Raw genomic sequence first — 10,699 nt, 5'->3', positions numbered from 1 at the left:
TCCCGCCCCCTCTCCCGCCCCCTCTCCCGCCCCCTCTCCTCCCCAGGTCCTTACGGCGAAGGGGAACTAGCTGCTACCGTAGCGGCAGTAGCAGTAGCAGTCCTGGCACTCCCCCGCCCCGCCCACTTTCCTGGCCTAGGTCATTCATTATAACTAAATATTTGGGTGTGCGCCGCTCCCCAAGTACCCAGTGCTGTGATTGGCTGTGACACGGGTCGCTATGCGCTGATTGGTAGCGGAGGTGTCAGTCACGCCCCGCCAAGCCGCTAGTGAGCAATGATCTGGAAGTTTCTGAAGTCTTTTTTTTCTTCTTTACCAGGGTTCCGGAGCAACCAGATACCCTGCACAGCCTCTGTCCGTCCCCGGCCTCACTCCGGACACTCCGTTCACATACCCGGTAAGATCGGTAGGGTCCGTACGGGGGCGGGGGTCTGTCTCCTTTCTGTTGCTAGCGATTACACATATTGTAGATCAGTCAAGCGTACAACATAGTGTGTGTGTGTATAATATATACATATACACACACACACACACTACATTGTGTGTGTGTGTTGCTAATAATTAGAGCAGAGTATTTTTATTTTCCAGCAGCTGCTATGTGTACTATGTGTGGAGACTGCTTGGAGCTGGGTATTTATGTTAGAGAATATTTAGATCCCGTTTAAAAATAATGCTTGTTGCCAGCACAGTATTTCATTAATTAGTATTGCAGTGTTCCTAATAATTGTGGCATCAGTGGTTAGTAGTTGTGAGGTCTGGTCCTCCTCCTTGGCGGCGCCCTCTGCGCTGTTGCTGGCTGGCAGCCTATCGCTGTTATGTGCATAGCCCCTTTAGCAAGTGGCCTTTACCGCTCAGACATGGGGAATGCGCTCAGAGAGCACCCCCCTCTGAATTAGGCCCAGAATGTACTCCTATTTTCCATAGATACAGTGAACTGAATGATCCCGGAAAGCATGTATAGACCTGTGCATTTGTACATATAGGGCCTAATTCAGATTTGTATACAAGTAGGTGTGTAGTATAGGTCACTGATACTGACTAGGTCACGCGCATGGATGGTCAACAGAGTTTTATGGGTGTCCGTGTCAACACCTGAGCACGTGGACCCCATGCTTTGGGACATTTGCCTGTTTCCAGTCAGATTCCGCATGGATGGTATGGGTCATTGGGTCGACCACTGAAGGTCAACAGGCCTTAGGTCGGCACCTGAAATAGGTTGACATGGTTAAGGTTAACCTTGTTGGAAGGTCACCAATGGCAAGGTCGCAAGTCAAAAGGTTGTCGTGAGTTTTTCATGTCTTTTTTTTTTTGTCTCGAATGTCGACATAAAGTGTACCGCGTCCCCTCGCTCGGGCACGGTGCCTCACTGTGCTCGGCACACTATTCTGTTCTCCCTCCATGCCCTAGTGGATGGTAGGGCTTGAAATACTGCTTGTGATTGAATGCCTTTATTAACCCCTTGAGTGGTGGGTTTTGCTGTACAGGACAAATCTACCAGGGCAGGTTTGTCTTGCCCCAGTAAAACCCACCACAGAACGTAGCGCCCCCCCATCACCTTCGCTCTAGTGTTTGAATGCTCCTGTGCCCCTGCCGCTGCCCCAGCAGCCAGTCACAGCAGTGATCACAGGCAGCAGGCTTGGGGATGTTCATGGGGGCTCGGGAGGACTCGTGCGCCTGAACTCCTGAGAGCTCCTGAGCCGCCCTGAACATCCCTGAGCCTGCCTCCTTCATCACTGCTGTGAATGGTGGCAGGGGGGAGGAGCTCTGCAGTGGGGGGACAACAACAGGAGGGGGGCGCCAATGGGGGGGGGGGGGGTTGCCCTAGAGGTGGTGCACTGCTGGAGGCAACCTTATCCATCTCCACCAATTGACTGTCAGCCTTGACATTGTCAGACATCTAGATACCACCCAATAGTTTGCGTACATCACTGAAGGGCAGGAGTACTGTGTGTGCAGAGATCCCAGTCTGCGCATGTACAGAACAGGTAACTGCATTGTTACAAGCAGTGCAGCCTGTGCTGCAGCCTTATTGACACACTGCAGCTGTCAAGGGGCAGGAAGATGGTGGCACCAAATCCAATGCAGTGGTGCCAGGGAGTGCTGAGGCCAGTGACGGCTACTCCTGATGCAGATATACAGTATTGGCCTAAGCCAGTGGTTCCCAAACTGTGTGCCTAGGCTCCCTGGGGTGCCTCAGGACACTTGCAGGGGTGCCTTGGGTTGATGGACCAAGATCAATTCATATAATGAATGGTCAATGTACCAGGCAAAACCAGCGCTTGTGGCTGCCAATCATAATATAGGTGGACAAACAGAAGCAAATTCTGTCCCTCACCAGATAACTGTGACATAAACACAATGCACTTACTGTAATTTAATATTGTTTTCTGAATTTATCGATGAGAAGCATCTGGCCTAGGGGGTGCCTTGAAAATAATTTGATGCACTAGGGTGCCGTGATTCCAAAAAGTTTGGGAACCACTGGCCTAAGCTATTGATGTGAAAGATGCTCCCTGCATCCTTGAACGCAGCAGTGGATCACATAAGTGAGCAGAAGGCGTCTATTCATGCAGGATGCCGCCTGCAACATAATCATATTTCTACATAGACTCTGTGTACACCTCTAAAAAGTAACCTATCACATTTTGGGTCAGATGCACTAAGCTTCAAAAGTGATAACATGGAGAGTAATAAACAGTCACCCAATCAGCTCCTACCTACCATGTTACAGGCTGGGTTTGAACAATGTCAGGCAGGAGCTGATTGGTTGGTTATTCATCACTCCATTTGATCACTTTTGAAGCTTAGTGCATCTGGCCCTTTAGCTGTTCCAGAAAGTGCTAGACACATAAGTAGACTGATTGTTATGGGCAACTTCTCCACTACTATAAAATCACACCTAATTGTCGCAATGTTTGAATAGTTGTGGGTTAGTTTATTTTCTGGTCGACTAAAATTTGCAAGTGGAAGAAAATGTCAAACTGCTACCATGTAATCATTGTTGTTTTTCTTAGAGCTTTGGGACATTTGTGAAATCATCATTCAAAACTCCTACTGGTAAGAAATCAGACACATTCAAACTTTGGGAACCACTGACATATGATTTGTACTTCATACAACAGTTTTTAAAGTAGAAGGAATAAATGGTAAAGTTAAACAAATATCAAACATGACTTCATTGTTCAGTGCAAGAAGTCCTATCTGGTGATTGCACATTTGTCACACTGGCCATTTTCAGGGCTGTCGCTAAGGGATCTGACAAGATCGCTTACAAATTAAGCACACATCGCCCCTTGTGTACAGGCGGGTTGGGATCATTTGGTCTACTGCATTATGGTAGAAAGTCATTAGGTAGAATCCATTAGGTCGACATGCTAAAAGGTCGACATGACTCTAGGTCGACATGGGAAAAGGTCGACATGATTCTAGGTCGAAAGGTCATTAGTTCGACAGGTCATTAGTTCGACAAGGTCATTAGTTCGACATTGTCTATGTCGACATTCACAAGGTCGACATGGGGTTTTTCACTGTTTTTTTACCTGAATGTCAACACAGTCGACATGGACACAGTTTAAAGTGCACTGCATCCCCTCGCAACGCTCGCTGCGCTCGCTATGCGTCGGGCACGGTGCCTCGCTACGCTCGGCACACTATTTTATTCTCCCACCACGCCCTAGTGGATGGTAGGGCATGAAATACCGCCTGTCGGCACATGTTGGCTCAAAAAACAGTGAAAAACCCCATGTCGACCTTGTGAATGTCGACATAGGCAATGTCGAACTAATGACCTTGTCGAACTAATGACCTGTCGAACTAATGACCTTTCGACCTAGAATCATGTCGACCTTTCCCATGTCGACCTAGAGTCATGTCGACCTTTTAGCATGTCGACCTAATGGATTCGACCTAATGACTTTCTACCATAATGCAGTAGACCAAATGACCGCATCCCGTACAGGCCATAGTGGCGCTGATGCGTGATCCCAACTGACATGATCTCTGGTGAGAGAACACTGGTGATAACTAGAACACTGGTCAGCACACATCACTGGTGTACCTCATGTGTGCTGAGCCCCATGTGTATGGGGCTTACGTAGGTTTGTGTTACAGGTTAAAGTGGCTAAACCAGTGATTCCCAACCTCTGTCCTCATGGCACCCCAACAGTCCACATTTTAAGAATATCTATTAATAATCCATGGGAGCGTTAATCATTGCTAGCACAAGCATTATAGAAATATATTTTATAAAGCAGTATCCAATTAGCCATGGCAATTTGCCTGTTGGCCTGTGTGTGGTCATCTTGCAACCAGTCTTGTCCAATCGTAGAACTTCCCTTATCCTACTGCTTAGGTCAATTGCAGATTTACTCTAGTCCCCTAACATTTTAACCTTTTCTGGTCCAACGTCAAGTCAGGCTCAACAGCCCTAGCGCAACTAGCAGATCCAATGGTGAGCCACATTAAAATAAGATTAATTAACATTGTTCAACATTCAATGTAGACCATTTAAAAAAAAAATTACAATTAGTTCAAACATTTAAATCAGAATTGCAAAAAATATTTGGACTGCAAAGGCTTAAGGACCGTTAAGTACTCCAAAATATTATACCATTCTAATATTTCCATGATACTGCTATTACCCACTACACTGGGGTACGGTAGATACCATCACACTATACATCACAAAATAATTCATCGATCCTGCTGTCAGGTTCCATGTATTCTTCTATCGTCTCATGAACTAAACTGCTATTTGAAGTTTAATGACATTGTGTATTGAACAGCTATTATGCTATGGTTCAAATGGTTGTCTATTTAGGATACATGTCAAATACACATTTGCCATTTACTAGATAGTACGTAAAATAGGAGTCAGAGGTTTGGTGTGTTGACTCCACAACCCTGTTACTACAACATGAACTACATACTAGAATAAAGCTTCTGTACAGGCCTGTTCCTGTAGTCAGCATGTCATCACTTGTATTTTAGAAGCTACCTATATCCGTGTTCTAAATGAAGATTTGCAGGGTTTCGCACGTGCCCCTCACTGTCTGGAAGCGTTCAGTCATTCTGTTTAGTCGGGGTTCATTTATATGAATGACGTTATGTTACAATTGAAGCTTTATGTTTATTGTAACCATTAGAAGATTGAGGACTAGACTGGTTTAACAAAATAACGTTTCTCCCCGTTGCTTTATGTAAGTTTCACTCTCTACCATTCGAAAGGGCCAAACTTTTCCTACAATCTTATTCAAATGTAACTAGATAAACTCCAATTCCGGCATCCACCTGCCAACTCTCCCAATGCCGCATTGTGTACACACCATACACACGGGGTGATTTCATCCCCATTTCTAAGTGATCTGACTAGAAATGGAGCACGGATCGCTCCGTGTATATAACCTCGGCGATGGCGATGTGCGGTGACATGCGTCACCATCACCAGCAGGTATAAAGACCGTGCTGGCAGTCTTTCCTGCTAGGTCACGGAGCTTGCCCACAAACAATAGCACAGAGGCATATTTTGTTGACGGCATAAGGTAGGAAGCGCGTCCTGTCAGCTCGCTGTGCACGGGGGAGACGCTGTCTGGCCTCCCTGTGCAGCGCTTACAGCTTCTTTTAAGAAGCTGCCTGGGCTCCGGAGCGCTCTGAAACCGGCTTCACGCTAGGTGGGGATCATGGGGGACAGGCGCTCCGTGATGGTGTGAACTCCAGAGGGTAGTGCATCGGAGCTTGCGTGGGCTAAGTCCCTGGGCAGGTCTGAAAATGCTTTGGTGCATTACTGGACAGGCAGAGTGATGGCTGGTAACTTTCCCTAGACCATTGCCATTCTCTCAGCAGTCCTCTAGCTCTTTGCCTCGGACCCAGACAGATCCTGACTTATTGCAGAATAAGTCATGAAGGATACTGCTATGGGAATCAGCAGGTTTAAATTACTTGTTGGACAAGTTTTATGGTTATTCTGTGGGGACCCCTAAAAGGTCTTATTCAGTGCCATTGTTAGCTGCTGATGAGGAAGGAGAGTATGCAGACCTCAGCCTCAGGGGTGGAGGATTTGTTTACTGCTGTTAAACAGGCATTAAATTTGTCTGTGAAGAAAAAAACTCCTGCAAAGGTTGTTTTTAAGAGACAGCGTAAGGAAAATGATATCTCCCTGCACGAGGGTTTACAAGATTTATTGGCAAACTCCTGATAAAAGGTTTTAGATGCCTAAAAGATGTTTAAGCCTGAGGATCATGCAGACCTCTGGGAGAAAGTTCAGTGGTAGATGTTTCTGTGACATGCTTGTCAAAAGTCACTGTGCTACCAGTGCAGGGGGGGAACAGCCTTCAAGCAAGGCAGTGGTTGAAAGAGTGGGCTACACTCCGCCCTCTGATTGCTTCCGCCTGGGTCTCTAAGGCCATGATTGGTGGGTCATTGACCTGTACACTATTTGACATACTGTTCCTTGTGTGTTGTTACTTGCGGAGAAGCCTAAAGCTGCTGCAGAGTATGTGGGCTGAGCAGGAAGCTCTCAAAATGGCTGCCAGAGTTTCCTCAGTGTCTGTCAATGCCAGGAGAGTGCTCTGGCTTATAGCTTGGAAGGCAGATAACGAGTCTAAGAAGGCTTAGAGGCATTAGCTTTTAAAGGAAAGCGGTTATTTGGTTCAGAACTGGAAGAGATTATTAAGCAGGCCACAGGTGGAAGACAGCACTTTCCTGCCTACCCCTGCAGCCAAGCAGACATCAAGGTTTTCTGCTTGCAGGACGTCCTTTCGTCCCTCCCCTAGAGGAGGTGCGTCCTTTCGGGGACAGTCTTTTAAGGTATAGTCTCAGTCCTCCAGGGGCAAGGCCCCAAAGTCAAAATTTGGTTCCTTTCATAAGAAACCAAAGGAGAGGACAAATCCTCCCCAAGACTGTCAGGGGTGTTGCCCGGCGGTGATTAAGGAGGGGGGACGTCTGTCACTGTTCAAAGACGCATGGGCACTGTTAGACTGGGACTCTTGGTTGTTAGAAATTATAACCCAGGGTTAAAAGATTCCCTTCAAAGGTCTTCCACCGAGAAGGTTCCTTCCTACACCACTACCAAAGGAGGCTCGGCTCCGTACAGCTCTCTTGGGAGCGGCTCATTCTCTTTTAGAGAAGGGTGTGGTAGTCCCGGTCCCCAGAGCGGAGTGGAAAAAAGGTTTTTATTCCACTCTGTTTTTGGTGCCCAAAACAGACGGGTCTTTCAGCTGATCCTAAACTTAAAGTCATTAATATCCATGTGTGGGTAGACCATTTCAAAATAGAGTCTCTACGGTCTGTGCTGCTAAGCCTGGACCAGGGAGAATTTTTAGCATCCATGGATGTCCAGGACGCATACTTGCATGTTTCTATCCACCCAGAACATCAGGCTCTATTGAGGTGTGCAATAGGAGACCTTCTCTTGCAATTACAGGCGTTGCCCTTCGGTCTGGCCACAGCGTCAAGGGTATTCACCAAAATAATGTCAGTAATGGCGGCTGTGCTTCGACTGAGAGAAATCATGGTGATTCCATTTTTGAACGACCTGCGGTTTAAAGCGGAGTCAGCACACAAGTTGAAGAGTCACTTGGCAGAAACCATCAGGTTTTGCAGATTCACGGCTGGCTTTTAAATTTACAAAAGTCTCAATTGGTGCCGTCACAGAGACTCCAATTCTTGGGGATGGTTTTGGATACCCAATTGCATCGGGTGTTTCTACCAGAGGCAAAGGCCAGGGATCTGGCTGCCTGGGTACAGGAGATCCTCGGGTCTCAGAGCACATCAGTATGGAGGTGCCTCAAACTGCTTTGGAAGATGGTGGCGTCTTTCGAGACGTTACAGTTCGCCAGGTTTCACTCTAGAGTGTTCCAGTGGAACATTCTGACAGGTTGGTCAGGGAATACTCAGACCATGATGTCAGAACAAATAGTGTTGTTTTCAGAAACTCGATCCTTCCTGAAATGGTGGATGGAGGTGGATTCTGTTCGGGGGGGTCGGTCCCTGCAGTCCTGGAGCTGGCTGGTAGTCCCTACCGACGCCAGTCTCAGAGGCTGGGGGGCAGTAGTCGTGGACCTGCGTCTGCAAGGCTTGTGGACTTCAGAGGAGTCTGCCTTACCGATCAACATCGTGGAACTGAGGGCTGTGTGGAAGATGTTTTCTCTGGCGGGAAAAAAGATTACAAGGGCTCCCTTTAGGCATTCAGACCAACAACGCCACAGCTGTGGCGTATCTGAATCACCAGGGAGGCACACGCAGCAAGCTGGCTATGTGGGAGGTGTCCCGAATCTTCTTGTGGGCGGAACAGAATGTTCCAGCATTATCAGCAATATTCTTACCAGGAGTGGAGAATATAGAGGCCGACTTCCTGAGCAGGGAGGAGCTGATGGAAGGGAAATGGAGCCTGAACCCACAAGTATTCCACCAGATTACACTGAGGTGGGGAACCCCGGATAGGGACCTGATGGCATCCAGGTTCAACCATCAGGTACCCAGGTTTTATGCCAGGACGGGGGATCCACTGGCAGAAGCAGTGGGTGCCATGACTATCCCCTGGGAGGGGAATCTTCTTTATGATTTTCCGCCAGTTCCAATGCTGGCAAGAGTGTTGGAAAAGATACAGGCCCAGACAATTCCAGTAATTTTAGTGGCCCTAGATTGGCCAAGGAGGTCCTGGTACTCGAGGCTTCAGAGATTCTCTGTGGACTCGTGGCGTCTACCTCTGAGGTCAGACAGTCTAAAACAAGGACCGTTTAACCATCTCGATTCAGCTCGATTAATTTTGACGGCTTGGCTGTTGAAACCGCCATTTTGAGGAATATAGGATTCTCAGAGGCGGTGGTTAACACAATGATTAAAGCCAGAGAGTCAGTGTCTTCTGTAAATTAGTATAGGGTCTGGAAGACCTATATTCGATGGTGTGAAAGACAGAAGTCACACACATCGCGATTTAAAATGGCTAAAATTTTTGGAGTTTTTACAGGATGGCCTTTCCTCTGGGTTAGGCCTTTAGTCACTCAAAGTACATATCTTGGCCTTGTCAATTTCTTTCCGAAGAAGGGTTGCATTAATACCGGAAGTTCAGACCTTCCTGCAGGGGGTGTCTCGATTGAAACCTCCCTACAAGCAACCAGTAGCGCCAGGGGAATTATCTCTGGTTCTGGAGTACCTTCAAAAGTCGCCTTTTGAGCCGTTAAGGTCGGCTGACCTTAGATTCCTTACAGGGAAACTGGTATTTTTGTTGGCGGTGGCGTCAGCAAAAAAGAGTATCGGAGTTGGGAGCTTTGTCCTGCAAGTCTCCCTCCTTTATATGTCATGATGATAGGGCTGTCTTTCGGACAGTACCCCAAATTTTTTTACCAAAAGTAGTCTCTGCTTTTCAGCTAAATCAGGAGATAGTTCTGCCTGTTTTTCAACCCCAGAGGGTTCAAGGAAAAGGGGCAAATTGAGGAATTTGGATGTTGTGCGCGCCTTGCACATTTATGTGGACAGCGGAAAGAGTGTCAGGAAGACTTTGCTAGTTTTGTGTGATGTACAAAATAATGGTTGGTCTGCTTCTAAGCAGACCGTTGCTAGGTGGTTGCGCTCTGTTATAGCGTTTGCATATACTAAAGTTGGTAGGCCTGTGCCAGCCAGGATTAATGCGCATACCACCAGATCAGTCACCACCTCTTGGGCGGTTCGACATGGGGCAACAGCTGAGCAGGTTTGCAGGGCTGCCACTTGGTCATCTGTTCATACTTTTGCCAAATTCGATAGGTTCCATGAGTTCGCGTCGGTGGACGCATCATTCGGGCGAGCAGTGATGAAAACTGCAGACCTGAGCGTACCCACCCAAAAGGACCGGCTCTGGAACGTCCCAATGTGAAGCTGTGTCACCAGGACCATTGAAAGAGAAAAAGGGATTTTTGTAAGAACTTACCGTTCAAATCCCTTTCTCTGATATGGTCCTGGTGACACAGCGATCCCTCCCTTACGCTCAGTAAGTATGCCAGTGTTCATGATGTTTCATGTTATAATTGGTTGAAAAAGTTAAATTTAAAATTGTGCATATAATATGTGCAGGCGTTGTACTGAGTTAATGTATTCCAGTGGCTTTGAAAGATTGAACTGAGGAGTCTGGGATGCAGTAGGGGAGGAGCCTACCCTCCAAAAGCTTTAGGATAGGTGCCTGGCTCCTGCGGACCCTCCTACATCCCAATGTGAAGCTGTGTCACCAGGACCATAGCAGAGAAAGGGATTCGAACGGTAAGTTCTTACAAAAATCCCTTTATCAACCTCTTCTAAATCTCTACATATCAAGTCAGCATTATGAATGTCACTAGGCATCGCCACGTCTGCTTCTACAGGGGAACGCCCAGCATTTTTATGAGGATGCCCGTAAAATGCTGGGCTTTCCCTTGCTGCTGCCCTGTTACGCCCCCCCTCCCCGCAGCTGGCGGCCCCTCAGTTTCTTAGATTGTGTCTGTGCATTGACTTTAACTGGTCATATTGCTGCCTAGCAGGTGCTGAGTATTTGGCTGCGTGCATTACGGTGTACTTCAAGGACATGATGCCGGATGGAATGAGGTGCGTTTCAAGTGGCAGTCATTTACAAGGCAAAACCATGCCCTTTCCAAATGACTGCCCCTTTTAAAAAAAGAAAACCCTCAAAGTTTGGCTGGCGTACCTCACGGCTGCTGGGCTCGTAACCGATTACGTTCACATCATTGGGCTT

At 47.4% G+C, this 10,699-nt stretch overlaps 1 protein-coding gene across 1 annotated transcript in view; it reads left to right on the top strand.

Annotated features, from left to right (window-relative positions):
* The first annotated feature begins 204 nt into the window (after nt 1-204).
* LOC146059971 (mitochondrial glutamate carrier 1-like) overlaps nt 205-10,699 on the top strand; it is a 33,194-nt gene continuing 22,699 nt past the window's right edge. The window contains exons 1-2 of the mRNA XM_083172705.1: nt 205-397; nt 3,015-3,057. The gene's annotated coding sequence lies outside the window, so the exon portion shown is untranslated. The remainder of the gene's footprint in view (nt 398-3,014; nt 3,058-10,699) is intronic.

This window comes from Crinia signifera, chromosome 2, assembly GCF_055691185.1.
Source record: "Crinia signifera chromosome 2, ASM5569118v1, whole genome shotgun sequence".
NCBI lineage: Eukaryota > Metazoa > Chordata > Amphibia > Anura > Myobatrachidae > Crinia > Crinia signifera.
Note: the sequence above shows the minus strand (reverse complement) of the source record. Positions and strands in the feature narration are given on the sequence as shown.